The 17,535-nt window shown below is 39.6% G+C and overlaps 1 long non-coding RNA gene across 2 annotated transcripts; it reads left to right on the forward strand.

The window, feature by feature from the left end:
• The first annotated feature begins 9,014 nt into the window (after positions 1–9,014).
• On the forward strand, positions 9,015–15,371 carry LOC148935810 (uncharacterized). Of its 2 annotated transcripts, none has more exons than XR_016140254.1 (3): positions 9,015–9,334; positions 14,072–14,193; positions 14,268–15,371. It is a non-coding gene; the product is annotated as an uncharacterized LOC148935810 (long non-coding RNA). The 2 variants fall into 2 exon arrangements; XR_016140253.1 differs by having other exon boundaries at positions 14,072–14,090.
• Positions 15,372–17,535: the final 2,164 nt, after the last annotated feature.

The raw sequence follows: 17,535 nt of genomic DNA on the forward strand, positions 1-17,535 counted from the left end.
TGAATTATCTCATTAGAAAATTACGATATATTTCATTATTTTTATTAAAAATGCTGAGTCAGTAAAAGCACAAGCTCCCACACGTCACGCACGTCTCTTATAAATCGCATCAATACTCTGTCGACGAAACGAATAATTTGACGCGGCAATCGCGTTATATCAGCGCGCGATCTAACGAGCGCGCAACGCGCTCGTCAGGCGAGCTTTTTTTGCCAACTCCAGCACTCCAACGCAGAAACTTATACTTAAGTCGGGTTCGCGCATTTCGATCTCATGCAAATTAGATCCGGCGCGTATCGCGTTCCGGCCGAGCCTCGTTCGGTCTCTGCCGAGCGTGATGCGGGTAGGGATTGGGCGATTTCATCGATCGGAGATCTTTGACGCGACTCGAGCCAATAACATTTTCACGCCGCGGCCGCATTGTGTCGCAATCGCCGAACTATCGAGAATAACATTTTCATCAGATATTTATTATCGCGTCTGTATTCGGTACCAGTATCGACTACGCGATTTGTTCGCGACCGTGTCTCATCGACGCCTCCGACCCTCATAGTTGCACGTGGCCGAAATTACAGGGTTGCGACCCCCTGCACGAGTCAACGAGCCTGTCTTCTGCTTTCCTCGCTCTCTCTATTCGTCTTTCTTCTTTAAAGATTATTTAAATTTGCCACGCGTAGTCAAAGATTTGCGCCTTTTCCCTCGCGAAATTATCCGCCCTACGAATGCTTTCTTTCGAAGATCAACTACGCTACGTGATCCTAATCTCTGATTAACGAGGAACACGCTAAATTATCGCACTGAATATAGTGCTAGTATGCAGCGTGTCCTGTAGCTATTTTACGATATTTTAATAGCGCTTTCTCAGGATTAATCAAGTTTACTTTAAATTATCTATAATTTTGAAAGCGAGCGAATGTTCTCTTAAAACATATCGAATCTTACATTATATACTGTGTAAAGTAAAATGATTAAATAATGAAATATTTTTTTATCTTGAAGAAAATGTTAGAAATAATATAAATGTTCGTATTTAAAGTTATTTGATGTAATATCGAGTATTTATATATATCTTGATAGGAGAGATATGTTAAATATTTCGAAACTCGACAAATTGACTGATATACAGTTAGTTTCGTGATTTACAATGCACAAATTGTTCGAGTACACACGCGATGGCCTTGTTATTCGAGCAGGTTTCGATTAGACAGTGACGTAAGTCATTTTGTGTTGTCGTCGCATTATTCTTTGAAACGCGACGAGATATCGAACGTATTTATTCTTCACATATATTGACGATTATCGAACTGTATAATTAATTAGCTTTTAAAATTAACGCATTGAAAAGCATGTTGAAACGATAACTGTTCAAAGATATCTCACGCGATTTATTCACTTGACACGAAATCGGATCAAAAGAAATTACTCAATTATAAATTACTGTTTTAAGCGTGAACGATAATTATTTCTGTAATGTTTGATTGAATTTACATCTCGCGTTGCACTTTGAATTTTTCACCGACTCAGATGTAATTTACTTATCATTTGCAGATTGAGAGCGTGGAGTAACACACACAAATTATCGAAACGACTGATTTAAATAATAGATAACCGTGATACGTCAATCATTTATTAATACGTGTACTTCGATGAATATGCAATACTGAATTTCGGTTGTATTTTTTCGAACGGACTACATCGCATCGGAGTAAAATAATCGTGTGATTTTCGAATTCTGTTCGTTTGGAATTTCTGTTCGTTTTACTTTTTTGCGAAATATTGCGTATATCGAGTAGATTATACTTTTCTCGTGTTGTTCTTCAGTCGCGGTGTAATAATGTGCGCATTGCATGCGATTAGCAGCGGGAGTGCTACGCAAAGTTCTATACGCGAACATCGTGTTCTAATGACTAGTACGCGTGCGATCACAATTAACCGTATTTTCGCAAGTGAGTGTTGTATTAATGCTATAAAGAAACAACAGCGAAGAAAACAAAAGACGCGAAAAGGAAAGCCTGGGAGGCATCGGACGACGGCACGATCAATCATGGCGGCAGCAGCAATCAGATGAGTTATTATTTATATAATATTAATTACTTAGGAAATTAATCGTTTGTAATTATATTTTATATATAATAATTATTTTTTAAAATTCTAATTAAAAATTGTTACGCGTCATCATAGTTTATACTGTATTTTACAAATCAATGTAATTATAATAATTACACATCAATGAGTGACAACATATATTATAAAAAAATCGTATCTGAATGCGTTATTGTTTAAATATTTCAAATAAATAGAAAATGAAATAATTTGTAATACGCAATATGATTGTTCACGGAGATTAGCATCGTTAACATTTAATAAGACAAAAGATTGAAAGTTATGAACGAAATAATAGTTACGTGCATTCCTAATTGTCCATTCGGCGAATTAAAAAACGGGAGAGATGAGTGATTCATTCTTTCCTCCCAATTGAAGCTCCCAATCAAAAGATAGATGGATGTTGAACCTCATTGTGTTCTGATCACGATGCTATTCCGATGTACGAAAGTCGCGTTAAATAACTCGAATTTAATATTTCCTCCGACTAGAAAATATGAATTATATTTCCAATAATGTATCTTAACGTTAGCAATAAACACGAACGACAATATTCCATTTGCGGTTCAGTCTCCATCGCTGTAGCTGCAGAGTGACCGCAGACCTCAAAAAAAAAATCATATTTCTCTTAACATTATTAAACCATTTTAATGAGTTAATATTATTAATTCATTATACCACATTATTGCTATGATAATTATAACTTTTTTCTTCATTTATTCCAAGTAACTTTTCAAAAAATTTATCAATAAAAAATTACACATTACATTACAGTCTCATGCAAAAAAGGGACTTTCTAAAAGAATTATGGAAACAAAAAAGCAAGGAAGAGAAATAAAAATCAAAAAGTTACACAAATAAAAACTTAGGAAAGTGATAAGAAACTGTAAGGTATAATGTAAGAAAGATACAAGATATATGAAAAGGAAAAGAAAAATGTGATATGTGATATTTAAGGACTATATTAAAGTGCAATATGAATACGTAGGATGGGAGCTTTTTTTTTAGTGCAACTAGGCCAAGGTATGAATGGATGTGTGGGATAAGGAAAAAATTTGAAAAAAACCAAGTCCTTTCCTGGCTGTAAATATGCTGAAATACATAATATTATTACAGCCTCATGCTTTGAAAGAATAAATTACTGTTCCTTGTAATGCATGAACGCGTTTGTAACACGAAGTATCAACGTGGCACGAAGCCTCTCTCTAGAAGCAATAAAGATAACGAGCTTTATACGATCGTTTAAGAGATCGAGAAAGAGGAATCTCTTCCAAGTTTTTCCAAGTACATTTCGACATTTTCGTGTCGAATGTCGATGTTCAAAGATTCTCGTCTCGCGCGCGGGCCGGCGACGCGAGAGGATCTTTAATTCCCGCTGGCCGGCGCCCATTTACTTTGCGGTCGGCACTTGCAATTGCAACGGGCCGCGCAAGTCAGTCCCTGATGCGTCCTGCGGTCGAACGTCATCACCGTAGCTCACGCGCCCTGACGCAGGATGCACCTACCCTGCGGGACCTTCTAATATTCGAAATTGCTCGTCCTGGCATGTTTATTTGACGTCGGGGCTGCCGTAGAGAGAGTCGCCTGTCCTATCTCACCCCACCTCCCCCTCGCCCACCGTCACGCTCTTTCTTTCCCTCTTCCAATTTGCCGGCTGACATTTCTCAACTCCTTCTGCCGCGCCCGCGCGCGTCGTGGTGTCCCTTTTTTCGCCTCCTGTGTATCCGTCGGATACGGCCTCCTCCTTTCTTTCCCTTTTCCACGCCACGTCTCGTCGCAGCGACGACGACGGCTTTCGTCGTCGGCTGAAGCGCCAACTGCGAAAAACGCGCTCGAACGAACGAGATCGTATTGGCACCGGAGCTGGTGCATCCTACGTCAAACTATATCACGACTCCATCTGATTCACATGCACATACATACTGGCAACTACATTTTGTTTCTCGTTTATCTAATAGATAAAGGTACTTAATTTTAGTAGAAGATCAATATTTTCATCCGCATAACGTATAGATAGAAAAAAATATCAATATTAACCGAAATCTCTTCTTAAATTTTTTATGTCAGCCTGCTACATTTTCGTTAAGAATTCATCGATTTGCTATAAATTATTTATGAGTGATTTTGCATGAAACCATGCAAAATAAATAATTACTCAATCACGTGATGTGAGATAAATCATTCTGCCTGTTAATTATCTATTTTATGATTTATATAATTATTTATAAAAGAGAGAGTATCGTTAAACGACAAAAACGTATTGTTAACGTATTGTAAACGAAAAATCTCAAAAATCTCATTTCTCCTGAGCAGCGATGAGATAAAGACACAAGTAATTATTCGTCGACTCGTGTCTTAAATAGCATTTTAGTAAGCACCTTGTATGGTGTTTCCAAATTTTTTACGTTAAAATGTCGAATACTGTCGGATGCAGAACAATGCACTTACTTTGTGCCGAACGACAATCGCAAAAGCGTTCGTAACGCAGCGCATCTTTGCATTATGCATCGCGCGAACAACGGCGCGCGGCGCATCAATCTAAGACACGTCCGCTGGCGATAAATCAGACGATATATACGACGAGAGGTGCGATGTTACGTGGTGCGATATCGCCGAACAGATAATTACCAGAAAGTGCGTTTTATAAAACCACCAGCGTCAGCACGCTAATTATAGGCTCCCGGCTTTGCGCGCCGCCCGCTGTTCTCATGCAGATGAGTCGGCTTCTAGGAATCGTTGCAAAAGCGAACGTTATACACACGATCCCAGAGATCACCCTATCGGCGTAAAGATACGATATATATCGTCGCGAATAGCAATCTTTTACGCCAGAATGTATACGCGATAATTAGACGCGAATAAATTCCTCCCTGGTGTCGGCTGCTTTGAACCGCTTAAAAAGCAATTTGCAGATGGAACAGCTGTTTTATTTAAACTATTCTGTTCTGTTAGAACTGGATTTTCTATTAAATTTTTTTACACTTTTATTTAAAAAAAAAATACTACTTGTACTAAAACTAATTGTCTAATTAAAAAATTTGTAAAAGATACTTTTTTCCGGAATGTTTCAGAATTTCAAATTCACCAAACAATCTGACTTAAAAAAATAACACATTGTATAAAGAAATATAATAAAAGAAAGAAATATTGTATTAGATATCATCAATTTTTTTTTAACTTAAATCGATCGACGACGATCGTTTCCGTGACGTGAACACTCGCCGGTTAAACGGCGGTCGAACAACACCTTGCGTAATACATTTTTAATTCTGGTAGTCGCATTGAGCCATGTTCGATATCACTGGCAGATCTGTGACCGGATATCGCATAGGCACATCTCGGTCGTTAGGCCTCGTACTTTTTTTTTTTGCGAGATGCTAACCGATCCCTATCACTACAAATGAGCGCCATTTGCTCGCGCTCCGACGGCGTGGAGTGACGAATATACGAACTCGAATCGGTCGTATTGCAAGCGAGACATGGCACTTCGGCCATGCGGTTTGCACTCGTTATATATAACGACCATATCGACGTCGGGATCCTCGTAATTTCCCGAAAGTGCACGAGTCGCGAGAAGTTCCAGTTCGCGAGAAATTCGACTTCATTTGTAATTCGCTCGACTACATTAATTACGTGAAACTGTCGCCCTACACCGGTGTTTCGAAGGTAATAATCTTCACTAAATCTCGTAAGAAATTTATGAAGTTACTCTTGGTGAAGATTCAATGTTTCTTGTTATATATTTTTTTTTTTAATTTTTTTAGCTGCTCGTCTATGAAAAATATTTGTTTAAATAACTTTAAATTAAAACAAGATTCGTTCGATAAAATTTAAATTAATTCTAGTAAACCTTATTTTAATTCAAAGTTATTGAAAAAAATCACTTTATAAGAATATGAAAAATATATATATAATATTATTTTTATATTTTATATATAGTAAATGTAACAAAATTTGCATTCAAATAATATCAAATTTATATTATTTGCTAATACAAGTTCAATTTACACTAATATAAATTCTTATACGAAATAATCACCAATAATAATTCAAAATTTATTACGGAATCCTTCATTTTCGATTTTATTCAAAAATGCTTTTAAAGACCCCATAAAAAAACCACTCGAGATCGGATGTTCGTACTTGCATTGGCGAGTAGCGAGAACCCGCCAATTTACGCTTATTAATTCGAATTATCGCTGCCAAGTGGGTGTCCAGTAGAGGATATTAAAACCTCTGACCTTTAGCAGGATGAATTATACCGAAGTCTGTCACGACTATGGCTTTCTGTCATTCTGAATCCCATAAAAATGTTCAATAGGCTTAATCTATAAAAAATTATATATCGTATTGTTTAAACATTTTTCTGTCGATTTGTAATGTTTTTTTTTTTCGTATCTTTATGATTTTGAAATTGTAATTAATCGTAATTTGAAGATAAATGATTTTTATAATTGTAATAACTACGATAATGAAAAAATAAATTTGCACTTTTAATCGATAGAACAAGTATAAATATAGTGATTATCATCAAAATAAAAAAATTCGCGATTTTTGTTACAGAATATTAAAATTAACTTCAAACAATTAATTAAAAGGCTATCATGCAAATAATACTACGGTCGCATGGGATTTACTTGATGAAACTATCGAATTACCGTTGCAATATATATTATATTTTTACGTCTGTCGACTCTACTCGCGTTTTCGCAAGCATTTTTGTGTTTACGAAAAGATTCAACCTTTTAAATGATTTAATGACATACACAAAATAAAAAAAGAAATACTAGAAAAAAGAAAAACAAAAAGAAAAAGGAAAGAATAAGGACATAATAATACTTGAAAATATTCTTACTTCTCAGAACTAATATATTTTCATAATACATACAATAAACTTACCGTAACAGCTGAAGTCAGGAATCAGCGTTCTCCAGATTGAAAAAAATCGAATTTGTCCATTCGCCGATCGATCCTCCCAAATTTATTGCGCGCAGATCGGAGTCGGTGATCAACATGGCGGGGACGCTGTGGATATTGGCTGAACAGTCGTGATGTCATAAAGGACAAAGATCAAACGCGATCCAGGATTCAGTCATCGCGGATGAAAGCGTTCTTCCCGCGATACAAGATGGCGATCGAATTTAACGTATCCTCGTTTAATGTAGAGTTCATTTATCAAGTATTTTCAAAGTTTATTAAATGACAGTTGATGCGGAACGCGATGAATCCACCATGCCGAAGTAGCGACCTGACTTGCCGTTCCGTTGCGCGACTTCGTCACTGCAAACGCGGAATCGATCCGCGGACGAGATCACTTGATTTTCAGTACGGCTCCGCTGCAAGTTCACGTCGATGGCGGCACCCACACAGACACAATGCGCGAACTTTTCGCGAACTTTCTAGTTACTTATAGTTTTGCAACGGTATACAACAACAAAATATATATTAACTGAGAAATGCATGTAGATCGTACCGATTCGTACGTTTTCACTCGGCAAAATACATCGGAAATCGAAAGTCCAACGGACTAAAATGGCTATGGATTAGCTCGTAATACATACCGGCTATCCGGCCTTTACCGCGATATGACACATTTGAACGAATTAGCCGAATAAACATGATGCGCTCCGTTTTTGTAAAGATTCCAACAAAAATCTTTGCACAAACACTTCCAACGGACCGCGAATCAAGTATTTTTGTCGGACGAAACGGCGACGCGGCTCACCGGCGTTACGCGATTTCGTCACTGGGAACGCGGAATCGTTTGGTCCATATCCGAAACGTTTCAATTTTTAGCAAATTATTCCTATTTTATTCCTATTTTCGTTGATGTTCTGACGTAATATTTTAATACATAACGGTAAAATGCGGCTGATAACACGTACAATATTAGAATATTGTCTTGAATATTATATAAGATTTTATGTGCACTGCATTTCATTCTGCGTCAAATAAATTAATCAATTTTGAAACTTTGAACAGTTTTGTAATCGGTAAATAAAAATGTCCTTATTTACTCATACACACACACATACACACACACGCGCGCGCGCGCGCGCGACTCACACATATACGTAAACGCGGAATATCTGCCATCGAGAAAACGATTATAAAAGGTACAAGAGCGCCATGCCAAGTTCTTTCAGGAACTATATATCTGGCGCCATCTACTGTGGGGCGAATGAAGTGACATTCAGTATTCCTCGAGTATGCCGAGTAGTGCCGATCTTACCGACGTTGCGGATGCGGCCGGAAGCTCATAAAGGTGTACATCGTCGGTTACGATGATAATAATAATAATAATAATAATAATAATAATAATAATAATAATAATGACAACGCGCGACGAGACGGATGCGGAATGCGTTACAATCTCCGCCCCAGGAACGCCTTCTGGTAGGCTATTGGCCCGATATCCCTAGCCCGGAAAAAGGCTGCCATGGCCGGCACGACCGGGCGAACGCGCCAATCGGAGCGCGCTCCCGGCAAAACAAAAGGCACGCACATCGTCGCTCTCTCTCTCCCTTCGAGACCGAGTCCTCTTCGCGAGAATCTGAACAAATGAATGCCGCCGCGTGCGGAGTAAGAGCCCCCAGGGGCGTCGCGCACCAGGCAAAGGAGGATCGCACGAGAATCCGTCGACCGCAGAACGGCGAGGAGGGACGATGGGGGGAGGGACGGGATTCCCGAGTTTTTGATGTATTAAAACGTGGGCTGTACGTGACACCGAATGCTAAGTAGACTTTCACACCGCACGACGGCTTCGAGTCGCGAGGAGTGACCTTTCTCTCTCTTTTTTTTTTTCTTTCTTTTATCTCAGCTTGATCTCTCTGTCTCTTTCTCTCTCTTTCCCTCTCAGCTCTATATGGGGTATATATATATATATATATATATATATATATATATATATATACCCCATATACATATATATTTCTTTATGTCGTCATCATCGTCCTCTTCGCATACGGCAGCCGTTATTGTCGTGCCGTTGCGCTCGATAAATTAGACAGCCGCTTGAGCGTGACCCGATCGTGGCCGGCGATAAGATTTCGATCTACTTAAACGTACCCGTCTATATCTAGTATGCTTCATGCTTCCTCGAGATATCGTTGGACACCCGGGGATGTCCCGCTCCCAGCCAGCCAGCTGCCGGGAGGATTGCGTAAGTGTATCGCAAGTGCATGCAAATTGGCATCGACGTCGTCTCACGGCTGCTACGTTTATCGTGTGGGTATGTATGAATTTAACAGCACGCTTTTCACGTGAACGTAACCACCTTTTGTGATGCGGTTTGTCATAAATCGATCGCACACGTGTTTCTTGAGCCATTGAAGGAACTACGTAACAAAGATATTAAAAAAAAAAATTGCAATAAAATAATCTAACTTAACTTCTAATCTGACTCAAAATTTTTTTTATTCTGGCATTCTAGCTGAAATATTCGGAAGACGGAAGGTCTTTTTTTTAGCTGAATTTCTTATACACCGTTAGTCTTTCCTCTTTTTTTCTCCTCAACATGGAAAAATGAATGCGAGAAACTAAAAGGAACAGGCCTAACATATGCATGTTTTTCAGCTCGCCTTAGATGATTCATAAGATCTTCTTTTGCTGAGCCTTTTGCATTGCTTCTTTTCTCTTTGTTTCTCCAACGCGGAAAAAAAAAAAGAAAAGTGACCCATGCAAGAAATTCAGTTAAAGACAAGCCTAATTTGCATTAGAATTTGAAATGGAATTTATATATTTTGCATGCCATATATCAAAATACGCACATATATCGAAATACACAGCATGGAAAATTATACAGAATTTTATCTTGAAATCTGACATGAATTATGGATCGTCTGAGGATGAGTTTTACCCTATGACGAAAGGCAAGTAATTTTCTACTTAAGTTGCCTCGCGCAAGCCGGACATGACGGATATATCAACGCGTTAAAACACGTTTTTATACGGTCGATATGCGGATGGCACCTTCTTCACCGCGTTGAGACTTTTACCGGAACGATGCTTTTTTATCGGGGCGCTCGCCAGTTTCTCCGTAGTCATCGCGTTACTGTTTGTTGTTTGTAGTCTCTCTTATTTAAACGATAATCGCTCTTTTCCTCAAGACCTATAATTTGCAACTCCATTGGGCGCCGGCGCGAGTCAATTAGGACGGGCTCTGAGGACCCGTAGCGTCGAAATAGAGCGGCCTTCATGGAGTCCACACACTCTTCATTTTCGAACATTCAAAAACGCTCGTCACGTCCGGTCCGCATTCTCCCGTTTTCCGATTTCATTTCAGCGATAATAAAAAAAAGAAAATAATATAACTCAAAATCAAACTCATGATAGTGCTCAACAATAATAAGAATTCGAAGCCGTTAATCAAGCAAATAAATAATATGTTGCAACTTTTGTAAAAACTCACTTTTAACCAAAAACCACTTTTAATAAAAGGTTTTTGATATTTCTTTTATATGTTGTGGTCACATTTAATCGGATTTTTACGAATTGTTTAAAATCTATTGCTGACATCAAGAAAAATGTTTTTGATTTATTTGAAGGATTGAAAGCCGTTAATCAGATTTATACAGTACGAATAGTAACAATACTTTTATTTTATTATAATTTTGTTCACACACCTGTTAAACGTATACATGATTATTCAGAGGATTTAAATATAACGCATTGCTTCCAATATCATTACCGTTATAGTTATTTTTTTCAATAATAAATTGATAACGATATTATATTTTTTATTAGAATAGTAACGATTACATTTTTGGATAATAATAACGAATATCATCATTTTATGTTACTTGGCACTTATACAATTATTATGCTTTATATATGGAATAATACAAGTAAATCTTATAAAAAGGTTTTATTTTTTAAAATTTAGTAAAAAAGTGACAAATTACAATAATCTGCATTATTTTTCAAATAGCAACGGTAACGAGTTATTTTTTTCAGTAGATATCGAATAACAGTAATAAGTTACTTTTTTCAATTGTAACGAATTCAAAAACTTTTCAAAGAATAGTTTTCTCTGATTATTCATGATTTCAAAAAAAAAAAAAATCTTTTCCAGGAATTCTGTTCGTATTTGAACGACCACAAAACATTATTATATTAGATTTATTTTCAAAATAAATCCGGCCAAATAAATCGGGCCTTTTTAATAAGTAATGACAGAAAAGAACCTAAAATCTATAAACTTGTTCTCCGAATGTAAAATCAAAGAATTCCATTCTTCCGGAGGAAAAATTTATGGAAATAGATCCGACGGATTAGAGTCGAAGCAAAAATCGTGTTTTCATAGGATCGTATCTTCTTTCAACGCCAATCTCACCATTTGACACTCGTTCAGGTATATACGACAAATCTGCGAATTACAATATAACGAATATTTAAGTCAATCTTATTCGAAAATATTCTCTGCATGCGATTGAAAGATATCCGCTGTCCGTAACGTCCGTTTCTTTCTTTCTTCTTTTAAAGCGCTCGCAAAATTCGCATGCAGAACCGTCACCGCGGACAACACACGGTCGTGTCCGGTAAAACGCGATGGAATAAACGTGCCCGTAAGGACGCGAGGTGCGAAAATCAATTTGATAGACGAGCGTACGCGTGCCGAATTACCTCTACGTGATGTCGGGCCGTTTCGCCATTTTCGCCATTACATTAACGACGCATCGCGCCGCGCCGCATCGGCTCGACTTCCCGCGCCGTACCGCAATGGTTACAGCCGTATCGTAATGCTCACCGTTGGCGCTGAACAATGGGTAACATCGCGATCCCAGGCACGTCTCGATCTCCTATGACTCTCGTATCCAGGAGGCACAGGCACCACAGGGCACCTGTGTTAATTAAGATCCTGCGCGGAAGACGACCATTTTCCAAATTTGTACTACCCCTGTCCGATGAATTAACGAATGAAAATTCGGAATGGAAATCCCGGTAAATTCCCACTGTTCCGAGCACATTCTCAAGTGACAAAATATCGTAAGCTGTCTCGCTCCGTTCTTCTCTCGAGAGGCGCGCATACGGATCGTTAGATATATATTTTCCATCGAGAGGAGAGGAGGAATCGTCTGGAGCAATATCCGTTGTCGTGTATTCTCGAGTTTTAGACTCGCGAATACAAGAAGATTGGTGTATTTTCGAACTTCTCCAATCGTGATATCGAGGAACACGAGGAAATATAATGATCAACGGGCAGCGACTTTATCTCGACGCATCCAACTGATTATTCGTTTAATTACGCAAGTTCGGTGCAGGCACACCCCTCCTATCGACCGGCTGGCTTATGTGTCCACCCGGCTTCATTAAAAGTACAGGCACAGGTTTCGGGGTGGAAATACGCCAACTAATCTTTTTTTCGCGCTCGATATAATCCTTGTCGGTGCGAGGCAGTAATCCGGGCCGCTGTCACCCGTCCATGGACCTGGAACTCCATCCGACGGACGAGACGGATTATAGCTCGTACCAAATTAACCTTTGTCTTCTCTCTCTTTCTCTCTCTCTCTCTCTCTCTCTCTCTCTCTCTCTCTCTCTCTCTCTTGCAGAGCTCTGTCCTCCTGTTCCTCTCAGCTCCGTCCTCTACTCGCGACCACCACCCTGCCCCATTCGCTCCCAGTTGTCTCGGCTTTACACGAGAACTCACTCAATCCGGACGCGATAACGCGAACCTAGAGAAGTGCGCGTTTGGTGACACAACACAACAGGTGTCCACAGAGCGTCCCGATACGGATCTACAGATCCTCCGGTTTTACCAGAGAACACGCCCGGTCCAGTCCATTTGCGACTGCGGCTGATCCTCCCGTTTCGCCACTTCGTTCTGCTGTAGATCCTCTTTACGTTTCTATGAAAAGGGATTAGGCGCGAGTCAACGCGCGTGTTACAACGAATCAATTATTGCGCAATCGATTCCTATTCATCATCAAGAATTAACATTTCAATATTTTGCACGAAATATTATATAATATTATACGAATTGTATAATGAAGAAGAATCTTGAATTGTCAGTTTAAACATTTCTATATCGTATTTCGCTTTATTATTAGAAAAAAAAAATTATTTCGCGTATTACGAAAAGCCATGTGTTAACATCGGTCATTGCAAATCTAATGTGATGCAAAGTAACACGTAATATTACTTGTTTAGAATTACATCATGTATGAAAGTTGATAAACAGGTCTTTGAACATCTCTTTATTCCCATCTGATAAAATCAAGAGCGAACAAAATTCAGAAGGAAACTATGTCCGTCCGCCGATCATCCTCCACTTACAAAATGGCGTTTCCATTGCCGAAGGGTGGTATGGGAGTGTACATTCCAACCCCTCATACCAACCCCTGAGCGATCCGAGGGGTAGCGAGCATGTAACGTTATGTAATCGTATACATGCCTAAGATCCTGGAGGGTTGGAAGGGAATCGAGCTTTGTCGCCCGGCCATGTGTCCCTAATGCGGCTCCTATGGGGGGTCATTTTTATTCTATTTCCCTTTCATGGGGTGTGTCGAGCGAACGACCCTCCGCGGTTCCATTCCCCTCTCTCCGTGCGCCGCTCTTATCGCTTATGGTAAACGCATCACGGAGACTCTCGTAAGGGTGCTCTCTGCAGATTGACGTAAAATCAATGAACGAAGTCAATGGGCCCCTCGTCTCGTTTATCCGGGGTGTGTGGAAGAGTATTATACGAGTTGTAGCACCTCGTTCAGCCGTGGATAACGCGCCTGTTAATAACAGTGCAGAAGCAACTCATGGAGTGGGCTCATAGAAGTTGCGAAACTATTGTTCCGTGTTACCGAATCTTACAAAGCGTACACGCATATATATTGATAATTTCCTAATTAACTAATTAACGAAACGACTATATTTATTCCTCTCAGTCAAGATCTTGTAACAATAATGTGATCTTTTGACAGAAGGAAAGAAAATTAAGCTAATGATAACTGACATTCTTTGATTCATTTGATTCTAGAATCTCGGAAGTCTGGAAGGTAATTCAAGGAATGAACGACAAAATTTATGTAATGCGATTGCGAGATCTAACTAAGCGCTGTTCCGCAAAACTTGTTACTTCGTTTTGACGTCTCTTGACTTGTAAAGAAAAAAAGATGTATACGTAACTTTCGTCATTGCAAAATATTTACATCTAAAGTTAAATAACGTTTTAGAATGCAAAGAAACGGCGATAAATATTATACACGAGGGGAAAAAGTTAACGCATTTAGGTTCGTGTTTAAGACGATAGAACGTTCTGTTATCACGAAAAGACAAGTCCCAATAATCGTATTACGAAGAAACAATTCTTCGATTACCGACCACGAGTAATTCGCTACAATTAGCTGTAATAATACGGGAGGCGACCATACCAACGTTCTACGACTACGACGAATAAATCGCAGAAGAGACATTATGCACACTCGTGACGAAGGCCTTCACCTCTCGATGACGCCTTGGATCCAAATGGAACTCGTCAATTTCGAGAGTCATGCTGGCGGACCATGGGAAAAAACCCGCTCTATAGACTAATTTCCGCGCCCGGTTTATTTATATCTACCGTACATGTAATCGACACTCGGCTACCGTGCGACGTAGGAGAATACGTGGTTAAGCTCTCGCAGAACTCGGGCCTCGTAAAGTGGAAGAGTCATCGTCGCTAACGAGACGCCGGACACTCGAGGGCCGCCATTGACGTTCTCTTTCGAGGATACCTAGTCCCCCGCGACAGATAGTATCGCCGCTATTAAGATTCTCGGTCCGAAGACCTATACACAAATATGTATATATAGATATACACACACACACACACACACACACACACACACACACACACACACACACACACACATATATATATATATATATGTATTCCTCACGATCGTTGCCATTAAATCGCGCGAGCCTCTTTGAAGCCCTCCACGGATCGCCTTTGGTGAGCTGACGTATCGGTGAATGCCTTGACGTTCGATGTCAGCGCGATGGGGCCTGAATTTATATAGCCGGAGTTATTTAGGTCGCGATAATTGTGACGTCAGCTGCTGGCAGGCGTTACGATACGATTTTGTATGAATGTAGAATACGCGCCTTTCATGTGCCACCTGCGAGAGGCAAACTTAATGTCCATTCATATTTCTATTTAAGAAAACATACATTAGAGTTTAGCATATGAAATAATATAGTACGACAGTACATTACGAAGTATGGATTCGCTTTTTTAAATTAACTTGTCTTAAAAATCTTTGTGCGAATATTTAATAAAATTTAATAAAATTTAATCTCCATTATCTTTTACATTTATGACGTTGCATCGATCATTGATTCGATTGTCTCATTTAATTCTTTAATGTTTAACTCATACAATAACTTCTCATATAATCGAAAAATAGAACTGGTGTTGCCCGCGTTCATCACGCAATATTCTTTCTTTTGTTTTTCGACATGCAATATTACGTGAAACATTTTAAATAATAAGAAGTTTACTCTCTTGGAATGGATCTCTTCGAGCAGTCGTGCGTGGTTACGCGATCGCAAGAACGAGAACAAGACCGGCGATCTCTCTGGAAAATCGGCATCTCCGAGAGAGATCAGCGTTCGCGCGCGCGCGCGTTAACCGGGAATTTTCTGTGGAAATGAAATAAAAATGATGGTGAAACGCTCTTCCGAACAGGTAATTCCCAGCATTTTGCTTTCTCCCGCTTTTTTCCCGTCATCCTAGCGAATGAGCGAGCGAGCGAGTAGCAACAACAGGGTATCCTCTCACCCTCTATCCCCGTCATATACCGGCGGCAACCCCCGCGAGCAACAGCTCTCGGGGGTTGAACGGTTGTCGAACGGATTGCTTTTTGTTCCGCATCTCCGTGCCCCGTCCTTTGTTTCCGCGAGTCGCCGCTCCGCGAGGAAATGACAAACAAATGAGCGCCGTTGTGTATAACGGCTGCTGGCCACCCCCGCGTCGCCATGGCGATGCGACGTGACGATCGACGTTTTTAACTCGTCGTCGTCGTCGCCGCCGCCGCCGCCGGCCTCTTGGTGGGCGCGATCAACGTACAATGTGCGACGAACGAAGCGATCCAGAAAAGTTTTTCTTATCGCTAAGTAAATCTTTAATTTATACGCGACTATCGTCTACGACTGATTATTTTAATTGAATCTTTTTAATCGCAAATTTTTCCAGGAAGTTGAAATTTGATTTTTGTATAATTGATTTTATAATGCTTGCAATGAAATTTTCTAGTAAGCAAACAATAACCTTTCATAATAATTTATTAGAAATTTAATTAGGTTCTACAAAAAATAAATCAATAATTATGAGATACGCCAATAGGAATCGATAGTAGGATGTATGTGTGTTATATTTATTGAGATATATATATAAAAAAGTAAATGTTTCAATTTTTAATTTGATTTTCAGTGCAAAAACAATAAATATGTCGAATTATAAATGTATATATAGTGGCATAGTATTAGATAATATAGATAAATTCATTATTAGTAATTCAAATTTAGTATTAGATAAATTCATTTCATTTTGATTTAATCGTCAACTCGGACTTGAAATTTTATACAGACATCTCGTGGGACAAAAATTAAAATAAACGAGCTTGCCGGGAGCGCATTTGCTCGCGTTCTCTTTGAAAGCTGGAATTTTCATCATACATTAGAGCGTCGGGGGCTTTTGTATCAGAAACAAAATGGCGTCTCCACCATGCTTTTCCAAGAGAGAGGCGATAACGCGTGTATATATGGCGGGGGTTGCACTGCTCGGCCACGGGGGTCGATCGCGTATGTGCCATTCAAAGTCGATGAAGAGGTGAGCCGTTTTCGCCGGGTGGACCTCGTAACTATCGATTGTGCTTCAAAGTCGATTGTGTCCCCATTATGTACGCAAGAGGGGGAGAAAGAAAACGTGGAGTAACGACGAGGGATGTCGGGAGAAGGACGACTGTGCGGATCCCGGTAGAGTAAAAGGAGAAAGAGAGATAAAAGAAGATTGGGGGGAAGGGAGAGAGAGAAAGAGAAAGGGACATCCCTAAAGTACGGGCCGTTCAATTGACTCCGCCATATTGAGTTTGGTTCTATGGGCTCTCGAGCACACGGGCTCTTGGAATTGAGACACGTTATACGAAGGTCCGTCGTCCGTAGCTGGAAGGAGCTTCCAGCTTCGGTAACTTCGTTACGGGGTTTCTACGTGAGCAAAATCCGAGCGGCCTGAGAGGGTATATCACTCGGCGGTCTCCAGCTTCGCAGAAGCCGGCGGCGTCGATATGGCTAATTAATTGTACATCGTTACATCCTTGGAGATATATTAGCGGAAGAATTAATTATAATATGCACGAGGAGAGAATACTTCTTTCTAAAACCAAAGGAAGAACTAATACGTTGTATGAATTGATTAATACTTCTTTGGATGCGTAGGCATGATATTAATACGTTACAACG

This window comes from Pogonomyrmex barbatus, unplaced genomic scaffold (assembly GCF_055798465.1).
Source record: "Pogonomyrmex barbatus isolate J1 unplaced genomic scaffold, ASM5579846v1 scaffold4, whole genome shotgun sequence".
Taxonomy (NCBI): Eukaryota; Metazoa; Arthropoda; class Insecta; order Hymenoptera; family Formicidae; genus Pogonomyrmex; species Pogonomyrmex barbatus.